General features: G+C 38.2%; 1 pseudogene; it reads right to left on the bottom strand.

Moving 5' to 3' along the window:
- Nucleotides 1-1265: 1265 nt before the first annotated feature.
- Nucleotides 1266-19357, bottom strand: LOC139744314 (97 kDa heat shock protein-like; annotated as a pseudogene).
- Between the last annotated feature and the right edge of the window lie 2596 nt (nt 19358-21953).

Raw genomic sequence — 21953 nt, 5'->3', positions numbered from 1 at the left:
AATTAATTATATGACTAAAGAGCAGACATTATGCACATAAATGCAGGGTTTATATTTTTCTTTCTGCTGTCCTTTCAATCGAATAAAATCATAATTTCTAATAAAAGAAGGTAAAATTTCCCAACTCAGCATGGATAAATCATATCTTGCAAGCATTCCAGTGGTAGGCACACATTTGCAATGAAAACTTAAGACACAAATACCCCCCCCCCAAAAAAAAAGTGTTAAAGTCGAAAGTTTCTTTTCAATTGTCTAAGATTCTACGAAGCAGCACATCAAGGTGTGCTTGATATCATTTAACCACTCACTGTTTAGCTGCAGCATGAATGCATTTGTTATGTTGTTGTTGTTTTTCCCTAATAATATAGAGATATACTGGACATCAACCACGAATGAGTGAGACTGCTTGAACATCCTGGATTGATTTTAAAGCTACTGTTTGCCTTCAAGACATTATTCTTACTAAGTTTATTTGGGATAAAGATGATTGTGCAGCCAAAGCCAAAGAACATGCACACAGAAACAGCTGAACAAGAATGAGGACAACAAAATTAGCATTTCATATCTACAGCCATGACTGACTAGAATTTCTGACATCGTGCACTTCCCTCCACTTGGTCTCAATATTGTCCCTATATGATACATGCATCCACAAACTCTGTAAATAGTGATTGTGGCCTGGTGCATAGTGTAGTGATTTGTATGACAATGTGCTCCACAATTATCACACAATATATAGGGGGTCTGTTCAGGATATTTATTACATATCAATGTCTATATATACATGTACAAAGCTTGCAACATCATCTCACCCCAACACGTGAGTCATCATTAGTTTCCATCAGTCGATAACCATCAACCCCACAGTATCAAACTCCATCAATTTCACTATGAGGTGATAATCATTGCCACATCTTCTCACAAAGTGATTACATACATCACACTCTCTGCTTGGAGTGCGAACACTTTTGCAGTGTCGGTGCAGCTTAACTCTGACATGTGACTGTAATCAAAAAATAAATTATCTTAGAATGACTGTGAAGCTTGTACAAAACACAGAAATCTCTAATTAGCAAAATGTGCTGTGTGTCTGCTTGTATCTCCACAAAATAAACTCAACAAATACCAGTGCTTGTTTCAAATCCGTCTATTAGGTTCAGCATCTGTATGACACTAGTGAGCATTTAATACTCTTGATAACACAAACATGTGAAATGAAAATTTTAACTTCACTTTCATCAATGTTGACAGATCTTTCAATTTTTTTTTGGTCAAATAATCTATGAAATTATTGGTATCTGCTCCTACCTATTACACTAATCACAGGTCTGGAGAAAGCAAAGAGACTTACACCCAGCTTAGCTGTTTCACATAGGAAGCTGTACAACAGATACATAAACTACATGCTCATGACAAATCTGATTCTCTTCATCAATCTCCTATTGCAAGAAATATATTATATTGATAATCATCCACACATTTGTGCAGCAAAATAATTTGTCTGACTGTGGAGTCCAAAGAATATAAAAAAGAGAGTAAAATCCAATAACTACCTTTTGACCTTAATGTTGACATATCCATTTTCACAGGTCAGCAAAAACCTCCCAGTGTACAAAGATAATATTTAGGATAAAGGGGTTAAAACAGAAAGAACACTGAACAAATGAGTATATCTGACAGTTGTCCTTCCAAGCTATCCTTGTGAGTAATTTACATTAATCCAGCTCCATCTCAGGGTCAGGCTGTCCAGTGTCACCCTTGGTGTTGTCTTCACTCGGTGTGGTTTGCTGTCCATCTTCTTCCATCTTCTCCTCCTTATTGTCAGCTGCACCGCCCTCTTTGCTTGCTGCTGTGTTGTCTGGTTTTGCCCCCTCATCCTTTGGAGGTTCCTCCTTTGGCTTTGGCTTTGGCTTGTTCATGATGGGATCGCACACTGCCCTCAAGGTCTGCATATGACAATTCACAAACATTTGATGCAATAAAATAACAAAGTTCACTTCTCAAACAATCTTTATCACTAAAGGTATCAAAATGTCAGTGTACAACATCCTACACAAACTAGATTTGATTTGAACCGCTTGAAAACTGGAGAAGTTCTAACTGCAAGGCTTTTCCCCAATTTGGGATCAAAATACACTGTAACCATGACGATGCACTTCAGCTATACTTACAATTTTGTCCTGCACAACTTTATATGACATATCCAAGCAAGCTTTTTGCCTGATTTTGGAGACATAATGAACCATTCCCATGGCAACTTACTTTTGCTACTGCTGACAAATGTGTCTTGCACAACATCACATTGAGCTCAACTTGCATGCCAAATTTCATTTGAATCGCTTGAAATCTGGGGTAGTTAGATCTGCAAGCTTTTCACTTTGATTTTGAGACTATGATGTGTTGTTACTATGGCAATGCACAACAGACAAAAAAAAAGTAAGTTGCACAACTTTACATTAAAGGGACTGTACAGTACTGGTTGAGGTGAGGATTCAGATTTATAACATTTTTTTGTGTGTGTGAGATAATGAGAAACCTCTTATGAAATACGAAAGAGCATGTAAATACAAGAAGGATTCAACATTTATTTGATGAAAATTGGCCTTGAAATGGCTGAGATATCTAAAAAAAAATGATCCTTATAAAATTGATAAGCCACGACTTTATTAGGATCTCTTTGTTTCACAATGTTTTTTGATACCTCGATCATTTCAAATCCGATTTTCATCAAATAAACCTTTGATTCCCCTTAGAATTGTATGCTCTTTAACATTTCATAAGTGGTTTCTAAATATCTCGCAAAACAGTCCTTTTAAAGGTACAGTTTACCATTGGGAGCAGTGATTTTGAAAATGTTCCAGTTACTGTATACGCCAATATTTTCGCGTACAGATATTTTCGCGAATCACGGTATCAGTGGCATTTTCGCGTGTTGTTAAATTCGCGATTGATACTAGTAGTAGTTGGGTCTACTGCCGCGCCAAGCCCGAGAAACACGTTCAAACACTTGCCAACGTACATTTTCCATTTGCATGCGAATTGTGACTTCCCAAACATGACAATAGAAAAGACACAGTAGAAGATTTATAAAATGAAATAATAATTACGGGAACTTACAGTGAGACAATCACATACAGCATTCACAAGTACCTACCATGTTGCAACAAATAGATGCAGACTATACAAAGTTTCAGAGCTGCGCTAGTGCTAGCGAAAGTTTTACATGCATCCCTAGGCCTCACGCACCCGTACCCAACCAAGTCGAGCCGGTGGTCATTCGCGTAGGGTAACGCAGCACGGAGATTGCATATTTTAATGCATGTTTATCATCGTACTGCACCGTAGCATACTACTGTATGTAGTATACGATGCCAGCAGTTGCAGTACTCAGTACCAGTGTTTGTACGTACTGGCCGGTGTGCTGTGCATAGAGATGGCTTTAGTATATACAGTCAACCCCGGATACCTCGAAGTAGTTGGGACTGAAGAAATTGGTTCGAGGTACGCGAACTTCGAGGTACGCGTACGTCGAATTTTCTTCGACTTATCAGATTTTTGTCGATGTTCAACATGGTATCTGTTACAGTGCCTACCGATTGTTTGTATGCTTGTCAATTGGATTTTAATCGACTTTAATATGAATGAATTGAACGAAAATCGATGTTCTTCTTTCATCAGTGTTTTCTGGTGGACAATTAAATCACTTATCACCATAAAAACAAAAAGAAAATACCGGTACGTAATCGAGTGCAAGACAGGGTTGCAGAACATGCGTGCTGAATGTACATTGTCGCATCGGCGTAGGTACCCCCTCGATCACTATTCGTTTTCCTCCTTTTCTCTAAGTCATCATCTCTTACACAATATCTAACACAAGAATCACAGTCTTAGCTTTGCGAACTATAGGGTATTAAAATCTTGCACAACCTATGGGTGTACATGTAGCTCACCAAGAACATCTATATAGAGCTACAGGGAGCAACGGCAATGTCGCACCGCTACGCACCGGTCTTCCATGAGTCTACCAGCAGCACTCACAGTCAGCAGATTGATACCGTTAATCATTTCCAAATGTAAAAGCAACAATCTGTTATTTATTCTAGTATCATACGTAGCAGAATATTACTGTTATTCATTTCCAAATTTACAAGCAAACATCCGACATTGGTTTTACTATCATACGGAGCCCAATAATACTGCTGTCCACTTCCAAAAGTGAAATGAATTATCTGACAATCATTTTATCATCGAATGGAGCTGAACGTTACTGTTTTTCATTGTTGAACGTCAAGGCGAACATCAGACATTTATTTTACCATCAAACGCAGTTGAATGTTAGTGTTATTAATTTCGAAATGCATACTAGTAAATATCCGACATTTATTTTGGCATCATGACTGTGATATTTATTTTGGAATCTTCCGGAGCCGAATGTTCTTACTATTTACTTTCGAAAGTAAAAGCAAACATCCGACATTATTTAATCATCGTACGGAGTTGAATGTTATTGTTATTCATTTCCGAACGTAAAAGGGATCATTCGACATTTATTTTAGCCTATTCCGGAGCTCAATGTTATCGCTATGTACTTTCGAACGTAAAAGCAAACATCCGGCATTCATATTATCATCGTATGGAGTTGAATATTATTATTTATTTCCGAACGTCAAAGCAAACATTCGAAATTTATTTTAGCATCTTCCGGAGCTGAATGTTATTGCTATTTACTTTCGAATATAAAAGCAAACATCATACGGAGTTGAATACTATTGTTATTCATTTCTGAACGTCTAAGGGATCGTTTGACATTTATTTTTGTATCTTTTGGAGCCGAATGCTATCCTTGTTTATTTCAAAACGCAAAATCAAATATCTGACATTAATTTAAGAACCGTACACAGCTGAATCTTACCGTTATTCAAGTATAAGCAAACATCCGACATTTATTTTAGTATCGTATGGAGTCTAATATTACTGTTATTCATTTCCAAAATTAAAAGCAATCATCTGACATTCATTGTAGCAACTTTCGGGGCTGATTGTTACCGCTGTTTATCTCCAAAAGTAAAGGCAAACATCCGACTTTTTTGGTGGCCCGACACGCGTTTTGGTGGCCCCGCCGGGCCACTGTAAGTGTCGAGCCCTGAATAAGTGCAGCACAGTACATGAAGGATGGGCAACTTGAGTAGTGAGTAATATTGCAAGATCAGATTCCGGCTATGGCTTCTGAGAACAATGCTATTACTGTAATCATAAACATTTACCGAAGAGGATTGTTCGCATTAAAAAAAAAGCGAAACAATCTTAGGGGCCTTTACGATCGTGCTAGAAAAAAAAAGAAAAAAAATTACCGAAAACTCAAAAAAGATTCAAGTCAAAACAGGGGTAAACAAAATACATGATGATTTCTTTTTTTTGTCTGAAAATCGTACAGCGTATTATTCCGTTACTTCGAAATTTATCAGAATAAACTGTTGTTAAATCATATCTATACTATTCTTTATTATGCTAGGCCTATACTTCCAGATCATATACCACACTATTTTCATAATCGCATTGCTGGAAAAAAATATTCAGAGCTTGCATTCTCGGGGGAGAATTAATGAAACAAACTTTGTGAAAGGAAAAAAGTAAAAAAAAAAAAAAAACACTAGCGGGAGATTGATGTTTGGACAGTGGACCGTGATTAATGCCAAAGATATAACTGTCAACACCTAAGCAGGTGCGCCACGACGGTTAAGAAAATGTACGCGCAGGGCATGACTATCACGATCGCAAATCAAAACAGAGTGGTCAAAGAAAGATGATGGGCAAGGCGTAGTGCTATTGTAAGCACTCCATTTGCACGGCTGCTATATGCATACCGTGTACGTGTGTATAGGTACAGTAGGTGTTGGGGATTTTCCTTGTCAGCTGTGTACCGGGTATTTCTCTGAGCGCACGATCGTTCTGGGCTCAGAATATTTACAATCGAGTGTGAAAAGATTTGTGAAATGTCTTCGCTGTCCACGCGCGCTTCATCGGAAATGCTAAGTGATGTTTGCAATTTCAATTCGAGCAACATGCTGGGAAAAACAATAAGTTAATTAAGATCGGCACATGAGATTTCCCTTCGAGGTAACCGAACTTCGAATTGGTTTTTTTCGAGCTACGCGAATTTTAACACATGAAAACTCCATAGGAACAATCGGGACTTTCATTTTGCCTTCGAGATAAGCGTGACAGCCGCGCGCGCTGGTGGTCCGGCCAGCGCTTGTCATCAATTTGTACATAAGGTATGACGGGGTAATATTTTCGCGTGTCTTTAATTTCGCGATCACCCCAAAGCTCGCGAAATTCGAGAAAATAAAACCCTCGCGAAAATAATGGCGTATACAGTATCACATTTCATGCACATGTGTAGGTCAGTTGTATTATAAAACATCCTACCATGAAAATTTCTCAATTAAACCTACAATAGGAGATATCACTATTTTTCTCAATAAACCATAACTATAGATGGTTTAGTCTAGAAACAATATTATAGCTATTGTTCACATTTTGAATATTTAATAATACTTAACATTGATTATTCTGATTGGAATTTTTACATTGGTTGTTTTTATCCCTAACTTACATTTTAGAGCTATATTGAAGCACAAAAGCTTGAAAGTTGGAAAAGTAGTTCAATCTGCGACATTTGCAACAGACTGACAGCGCCACCACATGCAGATTCCTATATACCCCCTTCAAACTTTGTTTGCTAGCATACAGGAAGATGAGAGAGAAGTTGAATTTACAGATATTTTTAAAGTTTTCGTGATTATTATGGTAATGAGAATAGTGATGTTAGAAATTGTATATGTATAATGGGAATTGTGTTTTTGTTTTGAATGTTGATATTGTGTGACGAATATGTTTGATATTCATTTTTCATTCTATGTATTTTATACAATCTTGTACATATTTTATAGTATCGTGCTTATTTCTGTAAAATGTCTGCAATCCAGCCTGCGGGCTGCAATGGACATTACTCAATAAAATACCCTTTCAATTCAACTCAATTTAATTCAAAGCTGGGTTTTTGTTTCATCTGCAAATGGTAAATAATGCCTTTAAGTTCAAAATGTGAGTCAATTTTCCATTTAATCTCTTGAAAGTTGGAAAAGTAGTTCAATCTGCAACATTTGCAACAGACTGACAGCACCACCACATGCAGATTCCTATATGTGACCCTGCACCTCAAAACAAACAAAAAGTCGCCAGACATGAATTTTTAGTTAAGACCATATTCTGAAAGAGCAGACTTTAAGCTTTAAAATGATGTATAACTCAAATCAAATAGACTCTCCTAACCTATCTAAATATTGGAAAGAAAGCACAAACTCAGGAAAAGTGTGAACTGAGAAGAGGCTCTTGAAGTACAGTGTCTATTCAAGTGCTTAATCTTTACCGAACCGTGCTGGCTGTGTGATGAATGGGACAAAAAACAGGGAGTAAACCACCAGAGTAACAACAATGAAGAGATTATCAGATTAAACTGAAATTAACCATGCCCCATAAACACATTCTGTCCATAATCAATGCCAACTTTCAAAGCAGTAGCACTATCCTTTCAAAAGTTATAAGAGTTGAAAGTGAAGAGTGTGGACAAGGTTTTTTTCAGAAATGAAAAAGGGATTCTAAAGACACACCTAATCACACTGTTCTACCAAAAATGTTCTAAATAAACTGCTAAAAAACACACTTTCCCACCCGTTTTATGATACCAAATTTTAGCATTATGTAAAAGAAGACCCGCTCTTTCAGAAAATATAAAAAAGTCAAGTTCGGCTAGGTTGACCCATATCACTTATTTTCAGTCCTCACGCAAAATCAGTGTGTGCGACTTTATGTTCGTTTTGAGGTGCACGGTCACATATACTCCTTCAAACTTTGCTTGCTAGCATACAGTTAAGTGCAAATCCTGCGACAGTTGTGTGATAATCTTGTGTTCCAACAAATGCACTACACTCCTTCAATAATATGACCCTCAGGTGGCTGAAATTCTGCGCCATGGTAACCACCACCTGGATTCATACCTATTCTTGTTATAATTTCTATTTACAAATGGCCTCTACGCCTTGAAGTTTCGTCCCAAATCATGTGACCTGGACCTTGCCAATCACCAAACTTCTTCATAATAATTTCTTAATACTAGCTGTTGCTAAATAGCACCCTCTGTGTCACTGTCAGTTGGTTAATTGCTGCAGCACTGCCAGTAGAGGGCAGCATGACATGATACCATATGTATACTAATAATATTATAGAGCGCGGACTGCGTGTGGCGCGTACGCAGTGCTCGTGTGCCGAGATGAAGAGGCCGCGCGCCATCTTTGTCCGGGCAAAAACAAACATCGCGTCCGGGCAAAAACAAACATCGCGTCCGGGCAGCGCAGTAGTGGTGGACACGTGAACACGTATACACAAGCGCTCAAACACGTATTGGCTTTCAGCAAGAAGATGAGGGGGTCGGAGATGAGAGAAGGAAACAACTCAAAAATTTAAAGGACAAGTTCACCTTCATGTACATGTGGATTGAGTAAATGCAACAATATTAGTAGAACACATCAGTGAAAGTTTGAGGAAAATCCGACTATCCGTTCAAAAGTTATGAATTTTTTAAGTATCTGCGCAATTACTGCTGGATGAGAAGACTACTACAGTGTGTGATGTCACATGCGTACAACGATATAACGAAAATAAAAAGAGAATTTCACAAAATTTTACTTTTTGAATAAAGTGCACATTTCTTGGACTTGTGACTGATGTATGTTAAGGATAATATTATTCCCCTTGCCTTCTGAAAGAGAGAAGTCGAGTGTTCTTTTGTTATGCGAGAAAAGTGAAAATAAGGTGAATTTTCTTTATACTTTCTTTATACCGTTGTACTCATGTGACATCACAAGCTATAGTAGTCTTCTCATCCAGCCATGACTGAGCAGAAACTTTAAAAATTCATAACTTTTGAACGGATTGTTGGATTTTCCTCAAACTCTCACTAATGTGTTCTACTAATATTGCTGCATTCACTCAACCGGCATGTCTATGAAGGTGGACTTGTCCTTTAAGTTGCGAGCAATCTCTTATTATGAGTTGTAAAGAAAATGAAAAACAAAATTTTACTTTATTCTCCACAAGGTAATACTTTCAAGCCAACCAACATGACCATGGTCCATGCAATACAAAGGGTTCTCTTGGTCTCTAGACAGCCGGGTGCCCCTTGTGATACACTGCGTCAATTTTTGCATTTTTTTTTTTTGCAATTATATTTTTTTCTGTATGAGGGGACCGCATTCTATAGTCCTATCTGTGTATACGAGTGTTTCATTGAATTTCTCTTTTTTTTTTTTGGGGGGGGGGGGGGTGGGGTGGAAATGAAATAAATCATTTTTATAAGTACGTGTAGGCATATTGGTTCCACGACATATTAAGTTCAAGCTCGAAATGCTAATGTTGAACTTCAAGCTTACACAAACCCTAACCCAAATCATAACACCTAACCCTAATCTTAATCCTCACCCTGCCTTGAACCAAAAGCCCAATCAGACCAATGATGCTATGAATCTTATTTTCAGAAAGATATCAATGCCGGAGCATAATATGTCCTGTCACCAGGCATATATTACGTATTCTAAGCTTTTCTCACACTATCTTCATAGTAAAATGAACTGCTGGTATAGCAAAGGGTGGAGGAACGATTTATTTATTTATTTTTATTTTTATTTATTTATTTTCTTTTTTTTTGGGGGGGGGCTCAAGGGCACTAAGAAAAGAGCACTTTTAAACTTAAAAGGGGGAGTTTTTCACTTGCATATAGTTATGTACTGTATTAGCTATCTATAGTAGATCGAGAATGGCTGAGGGAGGGCGGAGTGCCTCCTGACGAATTTTGCAAGACCTTTTCTTTTCTTTTTCTTTTTTGTTGTCTTGAATCAATCTGTTTAACACACACTATAAATGTAATTTTAGTTACTTGTGAAAGGAAACTCCGCTAATCCTTCTTTTCACCTGTTTCTACCATATCCAAAAGCAGCACATGAACCAGGCATTTTGCAACATAGATCTATGCTACTTTAAGTAGAATTTGCGAATTTAAGAACATTTTCGATTTCCAAACTCCGATGGAGACCTTGGCATAGACGCTAGCCTACTGCCGTTGCATCCCGTCGTCGATCTCCCTGCATGCTCCGCTAGCGCTATACGTTATCGGTAAGGTCGCTAGTCGAAATTTGCCCGGACCAAAATGGCGAACGCCTCCTTCTATCGGTCACAGGGATTTTACAGAGTCCGCCCTCTAGTGTTCTTAGTATATATTTCTATGCATGATACTCACCCCAACCTCAGTCCTAATCTGAGCAATGGTGACGGTGGGGTTCTGGTGCATAGCCAGCTGGTTCTGAGCATTTTCCTTGGAGTTTCGCCACTCTTCCTTCTCGGTCACAGCCTTCCCCATTTTGGCAATTTCTTCTTTCTCCAAGTGGGCGTACTTCTCATCCTGAGTAAAGATTCATACATTTAATCTTGATACTTGTCAACTGCAGTTTTACAGGCATTTCTAATGCTTTGGAATTTGGAAAATTAAAATATTCATAAATTTCCCACATTTCATCCTCTATTTTCAATTTCCAATGCACCCAGTACTAGAGAAATAAACCTACTGTAGCTGTTAGCATATTTATCAATGACTGGTTGTGTTGTATATGTCACTTTTATCTGTCATAAAGTGCTCTCTGCTATACGTGACCACTCGACTCTAAACCCACAAAAAGCAGGCAAATATTAATTTTCATTTTTCTACATATTCTAAAAAAGAAAGCTCTAAGCTTTTAGATGATATATACTGTAAATCCGCAAATTTTCATGCACATTTTAATTTCAGGAATTTTGCGAGAGCAAAGATTTGCACAATTATAATGCACATGAAAGTTCTTTACACTAAATGCATTGAATGCCAGTGGATATTCACAAAAATTTCATGCCACGAAAAAGGCCATCAGCTCCAATTCGCAAAAATTTAACGTCACAAATATTTCTTGCCTTACAGTTACTTGTTAAAATTGGACCATCCTAACCCAATTAAAAAGTGAGTGAAATAATTGAGAAATAGGAGGTGCAGTTTCATAGAAAGGGGAAAAAATAGGATTTAAAGATTAGGGTCACTCAAGTGTGCTGTGAATAGCATCAATGAAAATCACAGTGAAAGCCAGCACCTGTCTGAAAAAAATACAGTCAACATAAACTGCTTATGTATATCTCAAGTTCAATTCTGTTCTAAGCTGCCAAATTTTGACAGTAGGTAGAGAAGAGATTGCTCTCCTCAGATAAACTTTTAAAAAAATTAAGTCGGTCGACCAAAATGACTGTTTTGGTCCATTACAGAGAATCCTAATCTGTGACTTCTTGTGCATTTTGAGCCGAGTGGTCACATATGTGACAAGAATCTCTAAATCATCCATGTCAGACAGTAATACAATTGGAAATAATGGTTGAACAAACAGAAGTAAGTGAATTGATCTGAAATAAAAAGGAACTTATTATTCACTGGTTTCAAACTGAACAAGAGACTATGGCTATAGTGTTTGTAGTATGTAGATGTACTACTAGCTCAGTCATAAACCAAAATGACTTTAAAGGACAAGTTCACCTTCATAAACATGTGGGCTAAATGAACGCAGCAATATTAGTACAACACATCAGTGAAAGTTTGAGGAAAATCAGACAATCTGTTCAAACGTTATGCATTTTTGAAGTTTCTGCTCACTCAAGGCTGGATGAGAAGTCTACTATAGCTTGTGATGTCACAATGCATACAACGATATAAAGAAAGAACAAAGAAAATTCAACATATTTTAACTTTTCTAGCATAACAAAAGAACACTTAACTTCTCTCTTTCAGAAGGCAGGGGGAATAATATTACCCTTAACATATGTCAGTAACAAGTTGAAGAAATGCGTACTTTATTCAAAAAATGAAGTTTTGTGAAATTCTCTTTTAATTTTCTTTATGTCATTGCACGCACATGACATCATACACTGTAGTAGTCTTCTCATCCAGCAGTGACTGTGCAGATACTTTAAAAATTCATAACTTTTGAATGGATTGCCTGATTTTCCCCAAACTTTCAAGGATGTGTTCTAATAATATTGTTGCATTCAATCAATCCACATGTATATGAAGGTGGACTTGTCCTTTAAATACTTTCTACAATCTAAGCTTTGCAATTCAGTATAAGACTATTTGCTGTTCTAAGAAAATCCTCCCTTTCTCTGCACCAACAGGTTCTTAAAACAATCTGGAAAATAAACCTTAATAGAGAGCTAGTGACGTACCCCTTCTGCGTACTGGTTCAAGACTTTCCTGTAGACGACCAGTGCCTTCCTAGCTCCTCAAACGCTGCTGGTCTCTCCTGAGCCTCTGTGTACCTGCTGACAATCGGATTGCCATGTTTCTAGATGGGGAATGAATCATGTGCAATCAGTTGAAGCATGGGTCATTTGGTATACCTCAAATGTGTGGTTATAAAACTTTATAGAACGAATGATTGTTATTCTGGGCCTGTCTACCATGTACAGGTGCTAAAAGCGCTTTACAACATATTATCACAATGGTCATTGGTTCCAGCCTGTACCTACTGTACCCGCTGACATTTTTCATGTAGATATTTTTGCGAATGGCAGCTGATCAGACATTTATGTAAGTTGTCCATCCTGTGTTTTGTGGTCTTCTCAATTTTATGACGATTGCAAAAGAAAACATAGTACATATGTACACACATGTAGAAGAAAGTATGTCTTCTCAAACAAACAGGTTTGTTACAATATTGCTTGAAATGTGATCAAAGCTCTCTCTCTCTCTCTCTCTCTCAAAAAAAAGGACGAGTATTCAAAGATTTGAGCAGGCAGGGTATCGGGGCCAGGCTTCAAGTAGTCCCCTCATATTGCTATGCTAGTGTGCTGGCTTAGGACAGTGCATGTGGAACAAATTTTTGCCTTCTTTCTTGTCAATATTTTTGTGATTAAGAGCCTATTTGTGAATATAAACCACCACAAAAATTTCAGCGTATACAGTATATTTCTGCCAGTGAGTGATCAAGCCAGACTTCCACTCTTGAGAGCATATAATCTACATCAAACCACACTAATGGTCAGACTCTCTCTGGTGCTCAATGGTACTCAGTTGTACAGGAGAACATCGTGGAGAAAATGTCTTGCTCAAGAACACAAGATCAACCTGGCATAAATAGCTGACTGGCATAACAACTTACAATAACAAGCATTATACCTAACAAGAGACCCACACAGTCTCATGCTCACCTGAGTATCACAAGTTCTCCTTTGATACATTCTTAAGGACCCAAATTTGTGGAAACTTTGACCAAGCATTTTCAAAAGTAAGATCAAAATGTTAAAAATGGTCTCCTACCTGTTCCCGGCCCCAGCAGGGGCAACCCTTGGATCTGCCATAAAAAAAGTCCCCCCCCCCAACTAAAGCATTGATGTAGAACTTTTCTGGTCTCACAGATCTTTTTTTTTTTTTCCTTTTTACTTTGTTTTGTTTTTGAAGATTCTCTAATTTGGAGGCTAGGGGATGGGGGGGGGGGGGGGGGGGGGGGTAACATGGTTATAAAAAGGGTTTTGCAAAATGAAAGAGTGTACAGAGGTACTGAGAATGAAAGGGTAACAACTTTGACCCCATGACCTAAATCTTTCCCTACACAATCATTGTGCACTAATGCACGTATATGCCAAGCATTCAATATAATTTTAACTTTTGACCCCATGACCACAAATTTACTTAGAGAATCATTGTCAGACAGTACATGTTTGTGTTTTAAATGTCATAAAGAAACAATGAGCTATTTCCGAGATTTGGAGGAGGGGGAGATATTTTAGAAATTTTCATTTGATCTTTGACCTTCAAACATATGACCCAAAACTTTCCCTCAGAAGAAATCTTCATTTGGCAATACCATGGTACATGCATACAATATGTTTCATGAAAATACCTTCACATATCACAGAGATACATGTATGGAGGAAATAGTGAAATTGTAGAATTTGAACTTGACCTTCAGCACATGTAACCCACAACATGACAGGCAGTTTGGTCCACTGATACATGCCTACAATGTATGCCAAATTCATTAGGATACTTCAAACAATTCTGGATTGACGTAAGGACAGGACAGACGGACGGACAGAACCTGAATAACATAATGCATCTGGCGAACTTTTTGGTGGAAGCATGAAAATTAGTTCAAAAATTAGCAGCTCAGGAATGATATGCTGTAGTCTACAGACATGTTTATTAAGTCCACTGTCATTTCTAGTATGTCACGAAGTGAACTGTAATTACCTTTCTACGGACCTCTCACACAATCACATAATAGGAATCTAAACCTAAGATGATATCTACTATATAATATTACTATGCAAATGAAGCTTTTTTTTTTACATTAAATAAAATAGCAATGATAATCATGCTTGCTATTTCTTTTTTAAACTGTTAGATATATATGTCTATTAGATTTTATACACAATTGCTCATTCACAAACAATACCACTCACACACCCACTCTCAAGGTGGGGACCTTAAAATGTGAACCCTTGGTTCAAGACAACAGCTTGGAAACTAGGAGCAAGGATCACCTGTAATGAAGTCAGCTTTGATTGGTAGACATTCTTTGCCTCATCTTCGCCATCTTCATACAACCAGTTCTCTGTTTCATTTAGCAATGCTCGGAATGCCTCCTTTTCCTACAGGAAAGAAATAAAGAAGTAAATTTCTTGACATCACTCAACTTCAAATGTATCTAAACACTGAAATATTAACTCATCTTCAACCGGACATAATATCATGGATGAGAAATAGGTCATAACAGAGGTGAGTTGTCTGACAGCAAAAAAACATCAACTCCAGTGCTACATTTCACAGACCTACATGTTTTCAACAAGAGGATTAATCTAGTTTGCTTCAAACTACCCCTCTAGACAAAGAAGTGACTGACTCCAGCAATCAGACCATGCCAATCTTCAATGGGTTCAAGAAACCAAGACAGAAAGACATCCAGTCTAGTCCTGAGAAGGACCAGGCAGCTAATGTCTACTGTCAGGGTTTCCCTGCTGGCTGAGGTACCCCCATCCCAGCCCCTACAGATCACCTCAGGGTTGTCAGTAAAACACTTACATGTTAGAGGTAACCATTAGGAGGGACTGAAGGCAGAGGCCACACCACAGCAAAGCTCAGAGAATGGATTGACTTTCACATCATTTTGCTCACATATGGCTATACTATGCACTTCATGTTGCATCGTGATTACACTTTAACCCTAACTTTAAGTACCATTTGATATAATTTGCAAGATGTAAAGTAATCTTCACTGTTCAGTTGTATCTCCTATACTGTAAAACGAGGAATGTTCGCGTGCATTTTAATTTCGTGAATTTCATGAGCGCCAAGATTTGCAAAATCAAAATGCATGCAAAAGTTCTTGTCTACACTATATGCATTGAATGCCAGTGGCAGTTCACGAAAATTTCATGCCGCAAAAAAGGCCTTCGGCTCCAATTCGCAAAAAATTCATGCCGCGAATATATCATATTTTACAGTACATACGATGATAATGAAGAAATACAGGTCAAAATAAATCATTGCCTGAGAAGAGACAGAAAGTTTACTCCTTGTATTGTACTGTTGAAGGTAATGAATAATTTAAGCTTATCTCTTTGATGAACAATCCCAAAAGTTGCATCACCTCTCAAATGTCATGCAAATATACTTGTAGGTCCAACATTATCAGTATTGATAAGGATTACACAAAAGACAACTGTGTACCAGAAAGACAATGCAGCATTTAAATGGACCTATCACATATTAGATTATACCACATAGTTCAAGAGCTCAAATTCAATCTCTTACCAGGGCTTGACACTACAGTCTCTTGTGGCCCATTTAGGCCACTAAAATATTTAAATATGATGTATTGGTGGCCCAAAGAAGAAATGCAGTGACCCAAAGTAAAAGGAAATATACAAAGTCATCTTAAACTTCAGCTGCCTGATTGGGCAACCAAGAGATAGCCATTTCAGAAGTTTGGTGGCCCAACATTAATTATTAGTGGGCCATTGGGCAACCACTAATGTCAAGACCAGCTTACAATGACAATTACCATTAGGGCGACTACAAATCACAATCCATGTTGCATGCATCACTGTACCACAGACAAGCAAAACTGCAGTGTCATAATCACTATGTTTGATCAGTAGATGACACTTTCCTCCCAGAGAGCTAGTACAAACCTGTTCTGAGGCATAAAGCTCCAGCTGCTCACTTAGCTTGTCTCTCATGTCATAGACATACTCCTCAACACTATTTTTAGCATCATTCTTCTCCTTTTCCTGCCGGTCTTGTGCAATCATTTTCCCCTGCAAAGTGACAGAGAGAAGACCATTGATCTTTCGTTATATCGACATTTCGCTATAACCAAACAAACAAACAACAGAAAATAAAGAGCTGATAATGTTTGGTCCTGAAATTTTACTTTGTTGTAACCGCAATATTGCTAAACCATGTTCGTTGTAACGGGAATGCACTGTAGAGAGTGCTTCTGAGGGAGTTCCCATGAGACCAGCAGCTTGAAGTACTCCCCTACAGACTAGGCGGTGATGATAAAGTACCCTGCCTGAGGTAAAAAACACTCATCAGTTGACTTGGGCCACAGACCTCCAGCTAGAGAGATCCTGATCTTATCTACTGAGCTGCAATAGCTCCTCACACGTGATTGTCATTTCAACAATGTCCAAAGGACTGGATTTAGCACAAGAACATTGTAATATGCAATATTCCTGACAAAGTTAGGGATGAGCTGATAGTATCTTCACCCAGCTTTAATCGACTGGTAACTGCTGAGGCATGCTTTTCAGTTCTGCAGTTTAGTTCTTTGAACATCTCTCACTGTTAAAGTTGAAATTATACACCATAACTCTTTGCACTCTGGCTACTATGAAGAATAATGCTGTCAATGCATATATACAGATGTAGTGTCAATTCTTGAGCATGAAATACAGCAAAATATTTGCTTGCCCTAATTTTCTTGCAGAGTATCACATAGTGCAAAATGTATGAAAATTTCCTTGTCCTAAAATATCACATTACTAGCCTACAGAAAATGAACAAGCACAGAAATTCCTGGTCCAGACACCAGAGGAACCAGTTACTGCTTATAATGTCTTATACATATTTATGGTGGAAAGAGGCAAAATAGCCATCTCCTATGCAGTAACTTATGATGGAATTACAATTTACTGGGAGCAACAGCCCAAACACATAGAGCAAACCTGCTTCACCTCTCACTGAGAGCTTGGCAAATACACGCTGCGGCATTAAGTCAAATGCATACCCTTTGAACTTTGAACTCTCTTGGCAGGACAAAATTGTAAAAAAAAAAAAAATCACGTCCACACAAAGCAACATCGAAATATCTCACCTCCTTCTCTTGGAACAAGTTGACTTGGTTCACATTCAGTTCATCAATGACGGATGTGATGGTAAGGTCACGCATCTTAATTGTCTTTTTGCTCTTCTTTGCACCTTTTTCTGTCTCAGTACTGCCATTTTCTGACTTGCTGTTGTCACCATTCTCTTTACTAGCCTGTAAAAAATTAATGGGGATAAAGAAGCTTTATATTCAGACTTCGATCTGAGGCTTAATGGAACATGTTATGTTCATGAAAAACTTCCTTGGCAGAGTGCCACAATCATGTTTACTTGCATTTGCATTTTCTGTACCCTTTGATCTTGGTGGATCACACTGTGGAAATGACTATTTCCATTGTATGGCATGCCAGTTTTACTTGTTCGCTTGTGAAGAAGTTTCAGCTGTGTAACTCCTTTCACTCACCTTACTCTCACTATCAATCTAGGATTGGAGTACAAACTGAAAATGTATATTTTCTTGTAGAGTCTGCATCAGTCTAACACATTAATACTAGTAACTCAATACATCTTTCTTATGATGAAACCATCCATTTCCATTCTCCTCTATATCAGAACTATTGTAAACACAAATTACTGTAATCTAAAAAATGATGCATGAAAAAACAAAATCTGATGCATTCCTGAGAAGTATAACAAAGAGGGTGATAGAGGAAGAAGTTTCTCTCATACTTGTACGATGATTGTGTGTGTGTGCTTTTTAAGTTGTGGACCAAATACTTCAAGACTAAATTAAGCTTTAAATGTGTACTATCAAGTGATATTCTTGCCCCTCTTCTCACCTGAATATGATTCTGTCATGAAAGGTTCTCAAACATCCCATTTATACAGAGCATTTAAAACACTCCAGGAGTGTTCCTGAACCCATCTAAGCTCGGTATGAACAGACAATTGGGACCTGGAGCACTTATGCCCCTCTTGAGCCTAGGCTCAGGAGCACTCCTGAAGTGCCCTAAATTCTGTATAAACGGTTACCAATGTTAAGAGCGATCTGGAAGTGGCATACGGTGCAGGCTGTGTATACAATTTACATGTTAGAAGTTCGAAGGTCATCATGACATTTACACCCCTCTCAGTCACTTCACATGTTAACTCGGTGAGAGGTGACTCTCTGTATAACAGACACAGACAGGCTTTAGGAGTGCTCCTGGGCCCAGCTGCATGTATAAATGGTATAATAGTCTGTGTGTCTGAATGTCCCTTACTCTTTCACAACAAAGAAAATATACATATAATTTTGATGACAAAAATGAAAGCAAACATAACATTCATTTTGAATATTAGTTGCCCAATCAAGCCACCAAACAATCTCTTTTGAAATTTGGTGGCCCGAGATCAAATTTTAGTCGTTACTGGCAACTACTGTCAATCTCTGTATGTATATATATATAAGTATATATATGATTTATTCATGTGTGTGTCTTCTTCTCACCTCCTGTGGTCCGTTCTCCTGTTGTGATTCCTTCTCCCCATCAGCCTCACCAGCCTTGGTGTCTGCTTGCTTTGACTCTCCCTCACCAGCTGCCCCACCATCCGGGGCAGTTCCACCCTCTGTCTCCATGGGGGACTCCTGCTGCTGCTGCTCATTGCCTCCTTCCTCCTTGTTGTTAGGCCCATTCTCCTGAGCTGTCTCCATGGGCTCCTCTGCCTGTGGAGCCAACTTTTCCACCAGGGAGGCAGAGGACACAGTGAATATACCATGGCCATTCACACGAACCTTGACTTTGATTTTCGAGCTCTCATTTTCGGCTGTAGGAACCACACCGTTGACAGTGAATTGACCTGTACATAGAATTATGTGAGACAAAAACATATTTTGAATTAAAGTACATAAAGAACCCACTGAATATGGAAAGTCTGTTTATATGCAATAGATAAGCAACATCATCACAATTGTTTCTTCAAAGTACGTAGCAATGTAAAAGGTACATGGTGTGTTATAACTTATATTTTGAATAAAATCAAGACTAAAGTGCAAATTTTAATTTTAAACACAATGATGTTTGTATAACAAACTGACAGGAGGTAGCCAGTTTTTATATTATTTTAGGTCAATTCGTTTGGACATTGTAAATCACTTGCCTCCCGTTTCAAATTATATCCTCAATATTCATTTATCAAAGACCCATAGAACCAAGAACGTCAGGTATCTGTTGTAGGCCTCTTGCTTTTTATATTGCATATTATATCATTGCACATTGCTATGGGGTTATGAAAATGGAAAAGTTTACATATGACACACGCCAACCGCTAGACAATGAATTATCGCAATAGCTCCAACCCTAACATCTCACAATTACATGCCTCAACCATCAAGCACCAGCAAACATGTCTATCTCTTGTAACATTTCATATTTGGTTGAGTGAGGCGAGAAGGAAAGATTTGGCCTATAATGAACTAAACTCAAATATATAATTGCCATGATCAGAATGATTTTACACCTCAAAATTTTTAACACTGGTTTTGGTTTCAATAATCCAAGACTGACTTCATAGGATGGGATGAATGCATAATGATCAAAAGTCACCCTGTATGTCCAATACTCTCACTACCTACTTCACTCGACACCTATGGAACAGAAGTGCTTGTGTGCATGTAGATTGGAGTCTATCTGTCTTCCACGGTTTCTCGGTATCGCCAATGCGCAGAAAAGGTTTGTGCACACTGAAGAGCCCTGTTACAGATGCACTGTGGGATTCCTTGGTGCCATTGTCGCTTCTGGTTGTCTCGCGCACGTTGCCGTTCCCATACGATTCAATGGAGTTATTTGCCTGCTTTTTACATTGTTACTCCTTTTTTCTTGGCTATAATTCAGCTTTTAAAGAGTTGAAAGTTTCTAAATTTTACTGATTTGCGGTCACTAGAACCATGGTTCACTACTGCTAGGCTTCAATGTGCTGGTCACATGATGGAAAGCGAAGAAATCTTCAACCCCAAATACACCTGGATAAAGACAGAAGTTTGTCCCCTGAGCTATCCCATAATCAGAGATGCCAACCTTCAAAAAGCAAAAACAGTATTCTGAGAGGAAAAAAACAGTATTTTGACCCACAAAAAAGTATTTTGTAAGAAATAACGAAGGCGAGGGTGTGGGAGGGGGGTGTCCCCCCTCCTATGGTAAGGAGATTTTTCAATTTGGGGGTTCAGAATCATGCAAACTGATGCATTCTCTGGTAAGATGATTCCATATCTAACATAACACATAAATCAAACCAGAAAAAAAGAAAAAAGAAAGAAATCCGCACAAGTGCATATAATTTACATGTCTTAAAAAGATGCTATACAGAGATGCCAACCTCTCAAACCTCAAATCAGTAAAGCTAAAGCTAAAAAGCAGTACTACAGTAATTTCTAGAAGTCGAAAACAGTAATGTTGTCAGTGGCAGATGTAGAGGGGGGCGCAACCGGTGCACGCCCCCTTTATTTTTCATTAAAAACAAAAGAAATAACAAAAAAAAAAAAAATTAAATGAAACCCGGAAGTGGCACCCCCCCCCCCCCCCCCCCCCCCCCCTTACAGAATTCCTGGATCCATCCCTGGTTGTGCACAATGCTATTTACAAAAATGACAAGCATCTACCACACGCATGCGCAGCAGCAAAGTTAACATCGCATTACCTATGTTCATTACTGTGCCATGAAGAAGTTTTCTTCATGCTAATTGTAATGGAAGTTTTCTTGCATACATTCCATCTGATTAATGAGCATATTCAAATATATTTACATAGAAATTTTACTCCAATGCTAAAGGGAATGTTCTCAGTACACTTTAATGCTTCTGCTGCAGCAGGCCCAAATATATGGTCCACCGGGTAGTAACTCGCTGAGACGACAGGCCAATATACAGAGCTGCCGACCTTTGGAAGCACGAATTAGTACTCGGCAGCTCCAAAATTTGTGATTTTTCCATCAGAATTAGTATTTTTTCAATCTCCCTCTTTTAGCTATTTTGAAATAAACTCGTCGATGTATGAGACCTAGAGGCTCTAAACATAACATTACGACACATGCCGAAGTACCGAGCTGGTCATAAAGATTCCAAACTATGCAATGTTCAGCATTGATGGATTGCTTTCTCGCAATGAATGTATTGCTAGTGCATGTATGTACCTCCAAAAACTTGCTGTGCTGGTTATGGACACTTCCACTACCTAGCAGGGGAGGGGGAATACTGTCATCTTCTCAGGAGAGCTTTTGTGTGAATGAATGCAAAACTTTGTAGGGTGTTTCCAATTATTGTTTATAATAAAACATAGTCATACATTGTTTTCAGGCAATTTTAGTGGATTTTAAACATCATCGTTTTCCTAAGTATTCCAATTTCTTTTCCCCTGACTGGAATCGGAAAGTCTGCCATAACGATGATCCCTAAATGCCGTGCTGTGTGTGGTTGTGCCGATGTGTGAAACACATGGTTTCACTTCCAAGTTCAAAGGAA

This window comes from Diadema antillarum, unplaced genomic scaffold (genome assembly GCF_040938485.1).
Source record: "Diadema antillarum isolate AM-2024a unplaced genomic scaffold, OU_Dant_1.0 seq00001158_RagTag, whole genome shotgun sequence".
Lineage (NCBI taxonomy): Eukaryota > Metazoa > Echinodermata > Echinoidea > Diadematoida > Diadematidae > Diadema > Diadema antillarum.
The sequence above is the reverse complement of the archived record's forward strand: the minus strand, read 5'-3'. Positions and strand labels throughout refer to the sequence as shown.